The 12549-nt window shown below is 43.6% G+C and overlaps 1 protein-coding gene across 15 annotated transcripts in view; it reads right to left on the bottom strand.

Moving 5' to 3' along the window:
- The window catches only part of LOC117235840 (bromodomain adjacent to zinc finger domain protein 2B-like), a 229468-nt gene extending 219242 nt beyond the window's left edge, over positions 1 to 10226 (bottom strand). For 8 of the 15 annotated variants that reach the window (XM_033498246.1, XM_033498256.1, XM_033498255.1 and 5 more), the window contains exons 1-2: positions 9884 to 10226; positions 3395 to 3815 (exon numbers count right to left, since the gene is read on the bottom strand). The gene's annotated coding sequence lies outside the window, so the exon portion shown is untranslated. Of the gene's footprint in view, positions 1 to 3394; positions 3816 to 9883 lie in introns of those variants that run through there. The other 7 variants (XM_033498262.1, XM_033498263.1, XM_033498247.1 and 4 more) reach the window with 6 other exon arrangements.
- Positions 10227 to 12549: the final 2323 nt, after the last annotated feature.

Genomic DNA, 12549 nt, shown 5'->3' with positions numbered 1-12549 from the left:
CTACAATAATAAATGTCATAATTACATTTCACGACTATTATCAGGGAAAAAAGTAACTAGAAGAGGGGAACGAAAAAATGGCCAGGCTCGTTTCGCGGAATGAAAATGTAAAAACAATTCGAGTCGCCGCTGCTCCGAGACTTGGTAATTTGCCGGATAATTGATTAATTAATCTTAATCAAAATAGATTACTCTTGGCGTAAGGACGTTAACGGTCGTACATTTGAAGTGATTAATTCAACGGGCATTAATAATTCTGGATTCCATTGTTCCTGTTACTCTCTCTATCGGTTTGTCTTCGTTTATCCCACTCCTCCCCCCTTTCCCTACTTATCTTTCTCCCTCTTACGTTCGCTAAACTATGCGTTGCTGCTTCCCTCCACCGATGCAACACCACGTTTCAGCGAACTCACGGATGTGTACGTTTCGGCGTGATTTTAACTCGAATCACATTGCTAATACATCCTCGTTTATTATGGCTTTTGTACGCGCGAACGCGATCTCACAGTAGTCGCCCTATTGTTCCATTGTACCATATAATATCCGTCAGCGATATCTTGAGCCTCCGCGAGCATGCCGAGCGGCAAGGTCAACGTTAAAACACTTAAAACACACAAACAGTTATCGACGGTGAATCCATAGGGTGGCTGCAATCGCGCACGATCGTTGGAAATTCGCAACAGAGTGCGATCATTTATTCGTATTCGAATTTAGAAAGAAAGTGGACCAATTAATGGTTGTTCAGCTTGAAATAAAAAGCGAGTAACAAGGGGAATAAAATGTTTCGAATTTTTCCATTAGCTGGATTCAATTTTAGTAACTTAATGAAGTAAATTTAATTATCTTCTATCTATCAAATATTCAAATATTATTTAGTGACATTATAAAATGAGCCCAGATATTTTCTCTAAACGATAATACATTTTAACTTCAATTTGAATAGACAGCAGAAGAGGTTAGATTTTCCATGTTTTATAAAGAAGAACATTAAATGTTACAACGCTAAAGTACCAAAAACATCAAAGTATTATTTATCTTAAGAGCCATATTTTTAGCTTCTACAAATTTCTTCGTCAATTCTACCTTTGGATCTAACAGATTCTTTCTACCTTTAACTATTTTATTTAGTCATAAAGTGAATTCAAATTGAAATAAAAAGAATTACCAAAAACGCACTCGTCGCGTTTTCTTCTACGATCTTTATATACAGAGACAGTTTCGGTAACGAGGTCAAACATCATTATTCCCCTCTAAAACCATAATTACTACGCTGTCACCTAAGAAACGAGCAAATAAAATTATTTCTCCCTACTATGTAGTTGGAACAAGGGAGATGTTTCGTGACCGAGTCGAAGTGATTCTTAGTTTTTAGACGAGCGAGCGAGCGCACGCGGCAGTCGGTCGGCTCTCGTATCGATCACGCGACAGCTTCGGTGTAAACGCATTTCTCCCCTTTCTGCGCGAGAGGCGACATCTAATGTCATAATGAATCGATAGACATTGTCAACCGTTACGAGAATTCGATTATCACGAACGGTATCGTACAGACAGCGACCATGTCGTTAGCGTCGTTCGCTTTTCCCGTTATCATCGACATCGCTATCGTTTGCCGTCTCCGGAGCGAGGAAAAAAAAAATACACGAAAAATTTTCAGCTTCCGAGAATCGACGCTTGGGCGCCAAGCGATTATTCTTCGTTGCGTGAAGTTTGCACCCGTCAGCGAGTTCTCGTTCTCGTACCGCTTTTAACGCACCGGAAATAAAAACTGCACACGGGGGCGCCTCTCGTCCACCTCCCCTCTCCCTCTCTCTCTCTCTCTCACTCTCTTTCTCTCTAACCCTCTGTCGAAAGAGAGGAAAAGAGATTCAGTGGGGGAAAAAAATACGCGCGATGGCCGCGAGCGCACCTCAAAATTCTAAATAAACCAGAGACACCCGGAGACGTAACGAGCAGTAACAACTGTCGCGCGCCGTCGTGAATAACGACGTCGATATAATCGGGGATTTTCGAACGGGCGCTGCGTGTAACGACCAACGTGACTACGGGCCGTAACAAAAATTTCAAGCATTACGCAATAAATATAGAGAAGACATCGTTGCAAACAGCGAATTCCGTGCAACGTGCTCTGCGTATATCTCTCCTTGCTTTTCTTTTTTCTTTTCTTTTTCCGTTTTTATTTTCTCTCATTATTTTTTGTAGAAAGAAAGGCAGTTTGTATTCTCGTATCGACACGTAAATACACAAGTATCGTAGGAGTATGCACTTTACTGCATAATGTAATTTCTTTGAACGATAACGTGCAATCGATTAGTCGAAATAAAGGATTTTTTTAACAGACACGGGTTCCTTGAACGAGGAGTAGTTTGGCCGCCATGGCCGACGACAATACGTCTCATTAGCATAATGGCGAGAACGAGCGCCGATCGAGTATTACGGTACACAGAGAGAACCAACTCGACTCGATGGTGGTCATTGTCATTTAAAACCATTTCGAGATGAAACGTCTGGCGTTTCAGTGTGTTCTCGCGAAGCGACCCGATTATTACACAATCCACGAACCGCATGTAATAACAAGGATTATTTAATTAAATCGGTTCTCTTAAAAGGTGAGTCTTCTTCTCTCGTATAAACTGACCAGAGCGTAAAAGATTTTAGTATCGACGGGAATGAAGTACACGCTTGTTTAAAAACGATTATTTCTCCTGTTAAATAACCTGCTATTTCGTTCGGGGTTTTATCGGCGAGGAATTCCGGGCTACAGATTGCACAGTCTAATAGCACGTACTAAAACTGCCTACGGTCAACTCGTCGCCGAGAACGACCCTAGCGGCGGTAGTCCTCAGGATTAGTAACGGTAAACAGAAAACTTTTGAATCTCCCATGGCCATGTATAACTACGCTACTATTCACTGACGCTACTCTCTGAGTCTGTTCTAAGCTTTTACGATCCCGTTTTCCTGACGTGAGAATTCGTTGGTACGCAACCAACGATTATTCAATTCCCGAAATGTGTTTAAATTTGTGTTATGAAATGATGGATAGATAAAGATTTGCAGGCGGATCCAAATGACTCGCGCCATCTGACACGCGTACTGCCAACTTACTAACCCCGATAAACAATAATTAGAATAATATTTTGATTCTTCGCGTCGGACAAATACAGAAACTTCAATCGAACTCCCACATACCATATATGTATGTATGTCGATACATCTTCCATGGGAGAGCGTTTATAATTTTAACAGGGTGTTATAAATACAACTTAACACCAATTGCTCTACTTCTGCGAGAATTGCCGCTATTACCAAGGGCGGCGTTAAACGACACCCTTGGTTTAGCTTAGGTTTCAAAAACGAGCAAATAATATATTTGATATCGAAACTGTTTTCTGTACCTTGTCGTCGCCCACAGGAAGTGGCCTCCGCCGCCAGCCGCTTTTCCTCCCTTCCTCCTCTACTCCTCCTCTTCTCTCTCTCTCTCTCTCTCTCCTTCGGTCGGTTTTCCAGCGACACCACTGTTTTCACCCACGCACGAAGCAATAATGACGAGGCCTACGTTCGATCACTGGCAAATCGGACGCATCCTTTCCAGTTTCTTCTTCCCGTCCTTATGCGTTTATCTCTGTCCCATACGTGCCCTTTGTCCTACTCCGTAGGCAGTATATACGTGTATACAAACACGAGCAATCGTTGCATCTGCCTCTGTCAATTCTTTCTCCTTTTCCAATGCGTTTCTTCGAAAGCAGAACAATAAGCGCGCCCTCTCACTCTCTGTCTCTCTCTTGTCTCACTGGTCCGATACACAGAACGGTACAACTGTAAATTTCTTTCCTCCTCTCTTTATCTATGTTTCCTCACGGTTACCTTGCGATGCCCTCCCTTCTCCGTGTCCAGTTTCTCTTCCTGCATTCGCTTCCTCTTGATTTCACTCGTTTGCACAGAAATTGAATTTCCAACGGGCCGTAGGTGGAGAGGAAGCGCACGAAGAAGGAAGAACGTTGGCTGTGCGCACAGCTGCGATCACGGAACCTCGTGATCCTGAGGAGGCGACATTTCTACGCGGTACGGGAGCGACACGCGATTTCGTGCAAGCCTCGGAGTCGAGTGAAAGGGAGAGGGGGAAACACGGGGGAGAAAAAGAAAGAAAGCAAGCAAGCAAGAGCCCGGCGTTGTCTATAAGCCGGCGAACGGTGAGTTTTCCTTTCCTTCGGAGCCACTACGAGTTGCCCTTCTCTCTCTTGCCGTCTTCTTGCCTGTAGAGCTCCAACAGCCTCTAAACAATGAATACAATACGCCGTGATGGCTGACGTGCGGACAAAACGCGCGCCGAACAATGTCCCGCGAAAAAACGCGCAAGGGTTCTCTCCACCGCGACGCCGCGAAGAACAAAAAGAGAGAGAGAGAGAGAGAAAGGAAAGCAAAAAAAAAAAAAAAGGAAAATACGAACGAAAATACGAGAGACTAGTCGTTACCTGTGCTCCGGGGACCGGGAAAAATAACGAAGAAACGAGAGAAGAGACGTAAGACGATGCGGGTCATGTTTTTTAACGACAGACGCGCAAATACGCGAATTCACGGAAAATGTCTACCAACCCGGTAAATATGTACCTTGGGCGTTCCTTGCGAAGCGAACACTCGGGACTCGCATGTTGTTTCTAAGTTCTTAGGCTCGCGATCAAGCGAATTTTACGATTATGTACTGTTGACTTCGCGCCAGAATACGACACACGAGGAGGAGGCTCCGTAAAACGATCGTGGCGTTCCACGGATCTAGTTCTCAGGCGAAAGAAATACGGCACGTTCGCGAGCACGATACGCAACACCACGGAAATGGTCGAAGAGTGCACGTTTCCGTGTGTCACACACTGTGTCCCCGCCGTTAAAGCGGATCTAATGACCGGTGCTGCCGCAAATATCGACCGACGATAACACTTGCTCTCATTCTCCGCTTACGGCGAAAACTGAAATTCCAAACGAAACTGTCGCCAATTTCGAAAAGTGATAAAACGAATAAGTCGAATGCACGTCAGGGATCGAAACAAATAGTCAGGTCTGCCAACTTGAGAATACTACCAAGCGGTACATACCCTACTCCATGTTCGATTGCTCGCTATGAAAACACATCGAATATGTATCATAATAGACGGTGTAATTACCACTATAGAATATCTTTGCGAACAAACTGGCCAACGAATCCTCGTTATTCCTGTGTCACCGACAAACAGCTCGGTTGTATATTTCTCGGACAAACAAGCAGGAGACGCTACCGCCTCTACTACGTCGCTATAGTTTCCACGCTATATACCCTTCGTTTCTAACGCGGAACGATTAAGTAACGAGGCGAGCTTGTACGAGTCTCTCGTTCTCCCCGTGCACGAGAATAAATTCACCCTGCACGCCCCGCGTGAGGATCGATACGCACGATTATTTCGGGAACTCGCCCCGTTCTTGTCGAGTGCGAGAGCGATTTACCGCGTGCGACAAAGAGGGAGTGAGAAAGAGAGAGAAAAAGGACGAGTAACACGGAGAAAGGAACAGAAAGAGAGGGAGGGTGAACTAGCAGATAGAAAGAAAGGGAGCCGCGCGGAGAAAAAGAGGGGTAAAGAGTCAGGACGAAACCGTAGCGCGTGGAGAGACAGAGAGGCGGACGGAGAGGGACCCTTTTTGCCCCTGGAACGAAGGCTGCAAAGGAGGCTCGGGGAAAGGTCGAACGGGCACGTAACGTCTCGTACAACGCGGCAGCGCGCGAACGTTCAACGTTTTTCAACGTGGCGACGGAGACGACGACGACGAGAACGACTGTGACTACGACAACGAGAACGATCGATTTTCATCGAAAACGTGGACACAGTCACGACGACGCAACACAGAGTTCGTCCTTCCCGAGTTCGTAAACGAGTTCATTCGACAACCAGCGAATCCCACGATACCGAGTGGCGCGTTGCGTGACTGAGCACGAACGAACGAAGCCCGGTAATAAGCGGCTGAGAATCGTTCGAGGCGTATACGAGTCCTTTTCCACTATAACAAAATACGCTCGACGTAACCTCGATCAATTTACGGGGCGTTCGTAGGTAGATAGAAAATTATGCTCGCTACCTGCGTGTCTCGAGTTCCACCGGCAATATAAGATACCACGTCTCCCTGTTTTTCTGTCTCTGTGTCTCTTTTTACTCCTCTGCGTTTCTTTTTATCGGTAGAATTCCAATGATCGGATGTAGCTACGAGCTCTTAAAGACTGTTCGAGGCAAACGTCGCGTTTCGTCGTGTTTCTTTTTTGAACAGAACGAAGGAATCGATTTTACAGGACCGAATTCGTGAGGAAAGAATTTTCGTTCGGACGTTATTCCAGGAAATTACGGTACGTTCGTTAATAGCCCGTAAAACGCATTTTGAATAGACTATCGCTAGGCTCGCAATAAAATAAGGTCACCACGCTGCCGAACAATTTGTCGGAAGCAGTAAAAGCGTCGAGTTAGCCGGTACGAAAGTTCACTCACTGCAGCATCAACGAAGATCGTTTGGAAATTCTACACGTCGCTTTGGATTTAGGAAATTAACCGACTGGATATGCCACTTGCTTTCCTTTCTTTCAAGTCACAACTACGATTACTCGCGTAAACATAACAGAAGAGTGTTTGGAATACCCTATGAACTATCAGTGTACATATCTTGTATTGTCAGCTCTTCTGACATAATATTTATATCCTATCAAGCAATTAACTATCAACTGAAATATCGTTGAGTTTCATTTTCAGATGCATTAATATTTGTTGGTAAATTTCCTCAGTCAGAAATCGATTTTTATTGACTTTTATCGATGACACGACTTAACTAAATCACTTAATCAAATTAAAGAAAGCATTAAAATCACGATTCACCTTATAAATAGGTTTGATTATAACAAACGTGAGCCTATTCGTCGCACTACGAACAAGTTACAAACATCTATTCATTCAGCCGGCGTTTGCCAGTTGACTTAAAGGATTCATAGATTCTTTATTCATGTATGCTAATTGCGCTGCGCGGATTACGCCGGTTAGTCACGAGATTCATCAGCTGGAAGGGTGAGCGCGTCGTTTAATGTGCTGAATCCAACATTTCGTTGTTTTTTCGAACGACCGTTCGTTGTTAACAATTATCGTTGCTGGTCAGATCGAAACTATCGAGGCGGAGAAACGTTTTCGTCTGGCACGATACCATGCTCGGTAACAGCGACTCCTCTTCCGCGATTAGTCACGTTTCGATTTCATAAGACGATCGATCCTTCTACAGAAGATACGCCCCCTTTGTCTTTTCTGCGCTCTTTATCTCGCCCCGGAGACATTTAATATCGTTCGGACATGAAATGCTAAAATTTTACGATCGAGACGATAGCAGGCTGAAACCCCCGAATCGATCGGATAAATCGGAGAAAATCGTCTCTTGGTAAAAGTGATAAATAGATCGAGCGTTTCATCGAATCTATATGTACATTAATCCTAAATCTATATATGTATTATCTTAAGATTTCTCTAGTAATTAGCTCAGCGAGTGTTGCTTATCGCTTTGTTAGATGCAATGCATTGAAATATTATGGCGTTTCTTACTTCATTTGTAGTAAAATTTGTTAAAGTGTTCCAGTAAACGTATCTAACAGATGCGCTAATACTCGTAGCCAAAAATGTATATACTCACAAAACGTAGAAGAACAGAGAGAAAAAAGGTTGACGAGAAACAAAACACTAAATTCACTGTCCTGGCACTGCGTTCGAACATCCACGACAAACTGAAGATGAGCTACACAAAGTCACAGATAGAGACGGCTGATCGAGCCAATCAGACGTGACACTGTAAAAGAACGGCCTAGGTCATTTCGTCCGCCAGTCTACGAGTCTGAAGGTATCCTCGAATTCGCTTGACCGCTAAACCTCTCTAAGTCCATTCTTGCCAACATTCGAATTCCACCCGGCGGTAGACGATTTAACCGAGCTCTCTGTGAATTTCTTTTCTTATTTCAACCGAATAAAAGCCATTAAAAGGAAAAATACGCGAGTTTTATCCATGGAAAGAGGAAAAAATTGTTCCCTCTCTTTGTTTCGCGAATCATATTCAGAGGAATGAAGGCGAAGATATTCTGCAGAACGTTACGCTTGAAAAGGTAAGAATCGTTGAAACGAAACACGGAAATAAACCGACACGCGTGAAAAGCCGAACGCGTAGCAGCAGCCGCGATGGGATATAACTGTTTCTCGAATGTTATCGATCTATTTGTCAGCGATGTAAGCTGCATCGAGGTAGTCGAGATTACGCGGCGAAGCGAGCCCGCAATTTTCGCTAGAAAACCAGAGCGTGCCTAGTATGGTCGAATGAGTGACGTATACGTGCTTCCGTTGCGTTATCGTTTGACCGATCCCCCCACCACTCCCTCCTTCTGCGTGGTTACCTATCATCGATAAAGATACATAGTACATTCGATGATGTACAATGTCTTCGTCAGTTAGTCATATTGAATTTTGTTACGAACTTCGATCGAGTTCTTGTTTAAAATTCTTCGTCGCCTTTATCACGGTAGCGTAACGAATTGGTGAAAAAGTATTTATCTAGAATAATTTGTCGCCGAATATATGGAATCGACATTTAAAAATTCGTACGCCAATGTTACGCTGCAGCTCGCATTGGCGTGGAACTTTGGGACGCGAAGCGTGTCCAACGCGAAGGCACACCGATTGATAGATGGTGGGAGGCGGGCGTGTTATCAGTTGGTCCCTTAAAGCGACTCTGAAGTCATCAAATTAAACGGTCGAAAAAACTTTTGCCAAGCACGAAGAGTCGGTGCGCATCCTCGGCCTCCACCACTCCAGCCGTACTCGACGTAAGAAGTGCTCTCACGAAGAACTCGCAAAAGAGCGCGCATCTCGTTCTTCGGCGTCGATTTAGGTCGTTAACGGTAAAACGGCGTTTGCGCTCCGCGAAACCAAAGAAGACCCGTTACGACGGCTCTCGATTTTGCTGACGTGCCTCGCGCGATTGCCATGTAATTGCACCTGCACGAAAATTGCGTCACCGTGCTTCTTTAAACGTTCTCCACGGTTTCCACGGTTCTAAAGATCCTCGAAGACCTACGTTTTTCATCCAACCTTCGAGTTTCGATATTTTTTCTTTCATTGACTCGAGTTTGCAAATCGGCGATGCACGATATTCAAAGAAAAAGAAACAACACGTACGCGTGTAAAGCATAAGGGTATTAGTAGTATAAGAATTTCGAGTGTGTCGAAAGATGACACGTTTGTCACGCAACGCGCGCGTCATCGCGTTAATCTTTCTCGATTGCTTGGAAACGTTCGAACGTTCCCATGTTGATCGCCGCTCGAGCGAACAATAAAATCCGAAACAAGACAGGACGCGCACCACATACTTATATATATACAGAGGCAATGTTATACCGTATAAAGAAAACGAAAGAGGATGTACCATTAATCGACATCCTTCTGAATCGAACTGTATTATTCTATCTTACCTAAACAAATTCAGTCCTCGTGTGTCGTATTGTATCTAACCTTTTATCTTGCTTGCACTTTTCCAATCATACATGGACATCTGATAAACACACATACATATATATGACGTCGTATAAAGAACGAAAAACACTAATGACTGTATCGCTTCTGACCGTGTCTCACCTATCGATTTACGATCTATCGATTTCTTTAGTTACCGAAGCACAACTGTGTCACAACCTCAAATTTCAAGGATTCAATGAACTATGACTACTATCGGTTGCACTTTTTGCGAAGAATCGGAACCGAATAAACGCGCGAACTGTTTCACTATACGAATATACACGATTTAACGCGGCCTCTTTTCTTTTTATCGACTTGGGCGATACGCAGCATATTCCTTACCTAACGTATCAAATACTCGGCTCGCGTGTCACGTCGCAGCCTAACGAGCCTGGCTGCACCTCCGATTCGACGAAATATCATTCCACGTCTCCCAGCCACCGGTGAGACGACGAGACCTTCGACGAGCCTCACTTCGTGAGAGGGACGCGCAGGTATAACACGACGACGTTTGCAATTGGACCTCGAAGCCCACGATGAGACTCTCACTCGTTCGAGCCCCGGCACGACACGTCGCGGTGGCGTCCCGAGGAACAAGAAGCCGAGTAACGACGATCACACAAAGGACAATCGATGCTCTGCTCTCTCTGAATTCTCACTGATATCCGTCGCACTAATTTCACACGCTACGAATATATATATATATATATGTATATGTATATATATATGTATATATGTATACATATATATACATATACGTATGTATATCACGTTCGGAACACCCGTAATATATTACCGACGAATCTTGCGTTAATCGATGTATTGCGTGTCTGATGTTTTTGTTTTGTTGTATGTACGCGATATGCAACGGTTGTCCACTCCTTCACGTTGTCCGCCCAAACGAGAGCCGTGCTCGCGTCTTTTCACGTCCGTACGTCGCGGGCGCCGATGGCGGAATGAACCGGTGGCGCCGCGAGCGCCGACACAGGCGCCCTCGTGAACTAACTCGCCTCTTCTACCGACACAAACACAACCTCTTACCAATACGATGGACCTACGCTCATCGATGCCAGAAATACGCTGCACGAATACACGGAAAATGAGTAGGATCGTACGACAGCTACACTCCGCCGAATCTATAATGGATATTCGCACCGACGGACCACCTGGCCCGCCTCCCCTCGTTACACCATCTAACGGGTGTCCACTGATTTACACCAATACGTACTATCGTGTAAGTACGTATCATCCGATACACGTTGCATTTTTCCAGCCACCGTGTAGTATTTGAAGGGCAAATCGGTGTGGCTTTTGTTTCCTCGATCGTATTCGTGTTTGACGACATCGAACAATTTGTAATTCGGCGTTTTCATGATTTTTCTGTCGACGGAATTTGTCGAGTCAAGTTGTTCTGGGGTTACTAATTAGATTTAACGTAACATAAAAAATCTTAAAAATCCCACGATAAATTCGAATTGATGACTTATAATAGAAAAATTATAGTGACCCATGCGAGATACAAAAGGAAAGGAATATTGATGTAAGAATTCCAGAAAATCATCTGGTCCTTCTAGTTTCTTTCTTACGAGCAACAACACGTAAACGGATTATTACTATAAGCACGGATAACTGTGATAAGGTTGATACAGTTACCTCGTTACCCTTCTGTCGTAATCGTAATAAAACCTTCACTGTTCTCGAACTCTGCTCCCTGTAACTACGTTAATTGGCTTCTGAACAGCGTACACCGGTTCTGCGCGACCCAACGAACTAACGGGTGTCTATTTTTTACTCGCTTCGATTCCTCGACCAACCCCTCTTAACACACACGTGTTCACAAACTCTTCAGTTTGCTTCTCCGATGAAAGCATCATGACATAGAAGAGGCCAATAAAACATTGATATAGCAACACAACGAACGTTTCATAAATTTTATCGATCATTCGTTCTCGATCGATAAAAGGTACGACAAGTCGTAAAAATTGGTCAGTATTTGCACGATGATTGAACCACGCCGACGTAAATAGCATCGGCGAGGACGCGAGACCGAGCCCTTCCATTGGTGGGTTTTTTCAGGACGTTCTTCGATCCACGCAGTGGTTGAAACGCCGCAGTCCAGTCCTTACCAAAATTGAATATCACCAATAGGACAATAATTAAACGATTACCTGTTTCTTACTATGAGGGCACATGTCTCTCGTGTTCGAACTATTTCGAAGATGACGCTACGTTTCATGTACTTTGCTTTCTACTTTTCGCTATATGACAATTGACCTATACTATATACCAAATGTAAAGAAATTTTTTATACTACCGGAGTGATTGGCAACGTGGTGAATCATAAAACTGTTTCGCGGTAAAAAATAGGTAATGAGACTTATCGTGGTCTTCTCCGAACCTTCATTTCGTCTTCTTTTATGATAATCTTAATTTAAAATGTTTGAAGATGTTATAAAAATCTTTACCAATTTTTCCAAGACTTATTATTCACAGAAGCACGTATCGGTCATGAACAAAACGCGAATGCACTTTTATCTACAGATAACAACAGTTTAATTCTACGGTGTAACTAAAGTTTACAAATTACGACGAAAACGAATTGGTTCATCGCTTACATGGCAAATCTCCCGAATATAACAATTTTTTTATCGTTTCCGTTACGAATAAGTTATATCACATTTATATTTACAGATACTAAGATTGACCAGTTGAAATTAATTTGTATTTACTAACTATTAACCCAATAAAAAGATTTGGATTAAGAAATGACATGGTCGATAGATTCAGAGTAAATACGTTTCCATAATAAAGGTTAAATCAACGTACAATAATCGAACGGCTAGTATCCTACACGCGTTATTCCATCGTCGTAGTAGTGTTCCATGCGATTATGCATTTGCACGTCAGCTATCGCAATATGCAATTAGTTGCATCGAGTAATAATGCATTTCCTTATTTACATCTAGTTAATATAGCGTAGGGGGTAGAGTCTGAGGAAAAGAGCTGAC

This window comes from Bombus vosnesenskii, unplaced genomic scaffold (assembly GCF_011952255.1).
Source record: "Bombus vosnesenskii isolate JDL3184/JDL3185 unplaced genomic scaffold, Bvos_JDL3184-5_v1.1 scf7180000013320, whole genome shotgun sequence".
Taxonomy (NCBI): Eukaryota; Metazoa; Arthropoda; class Insecta; order Hymenoptera; family Apidae; genus Bombus; species Bombus vosnesenskii.
The sequence above is the reverse complement of the archived record's forward strand: the minus strand, read 5'-3'. Positions and strand labels throughout refer to the sequence as shown.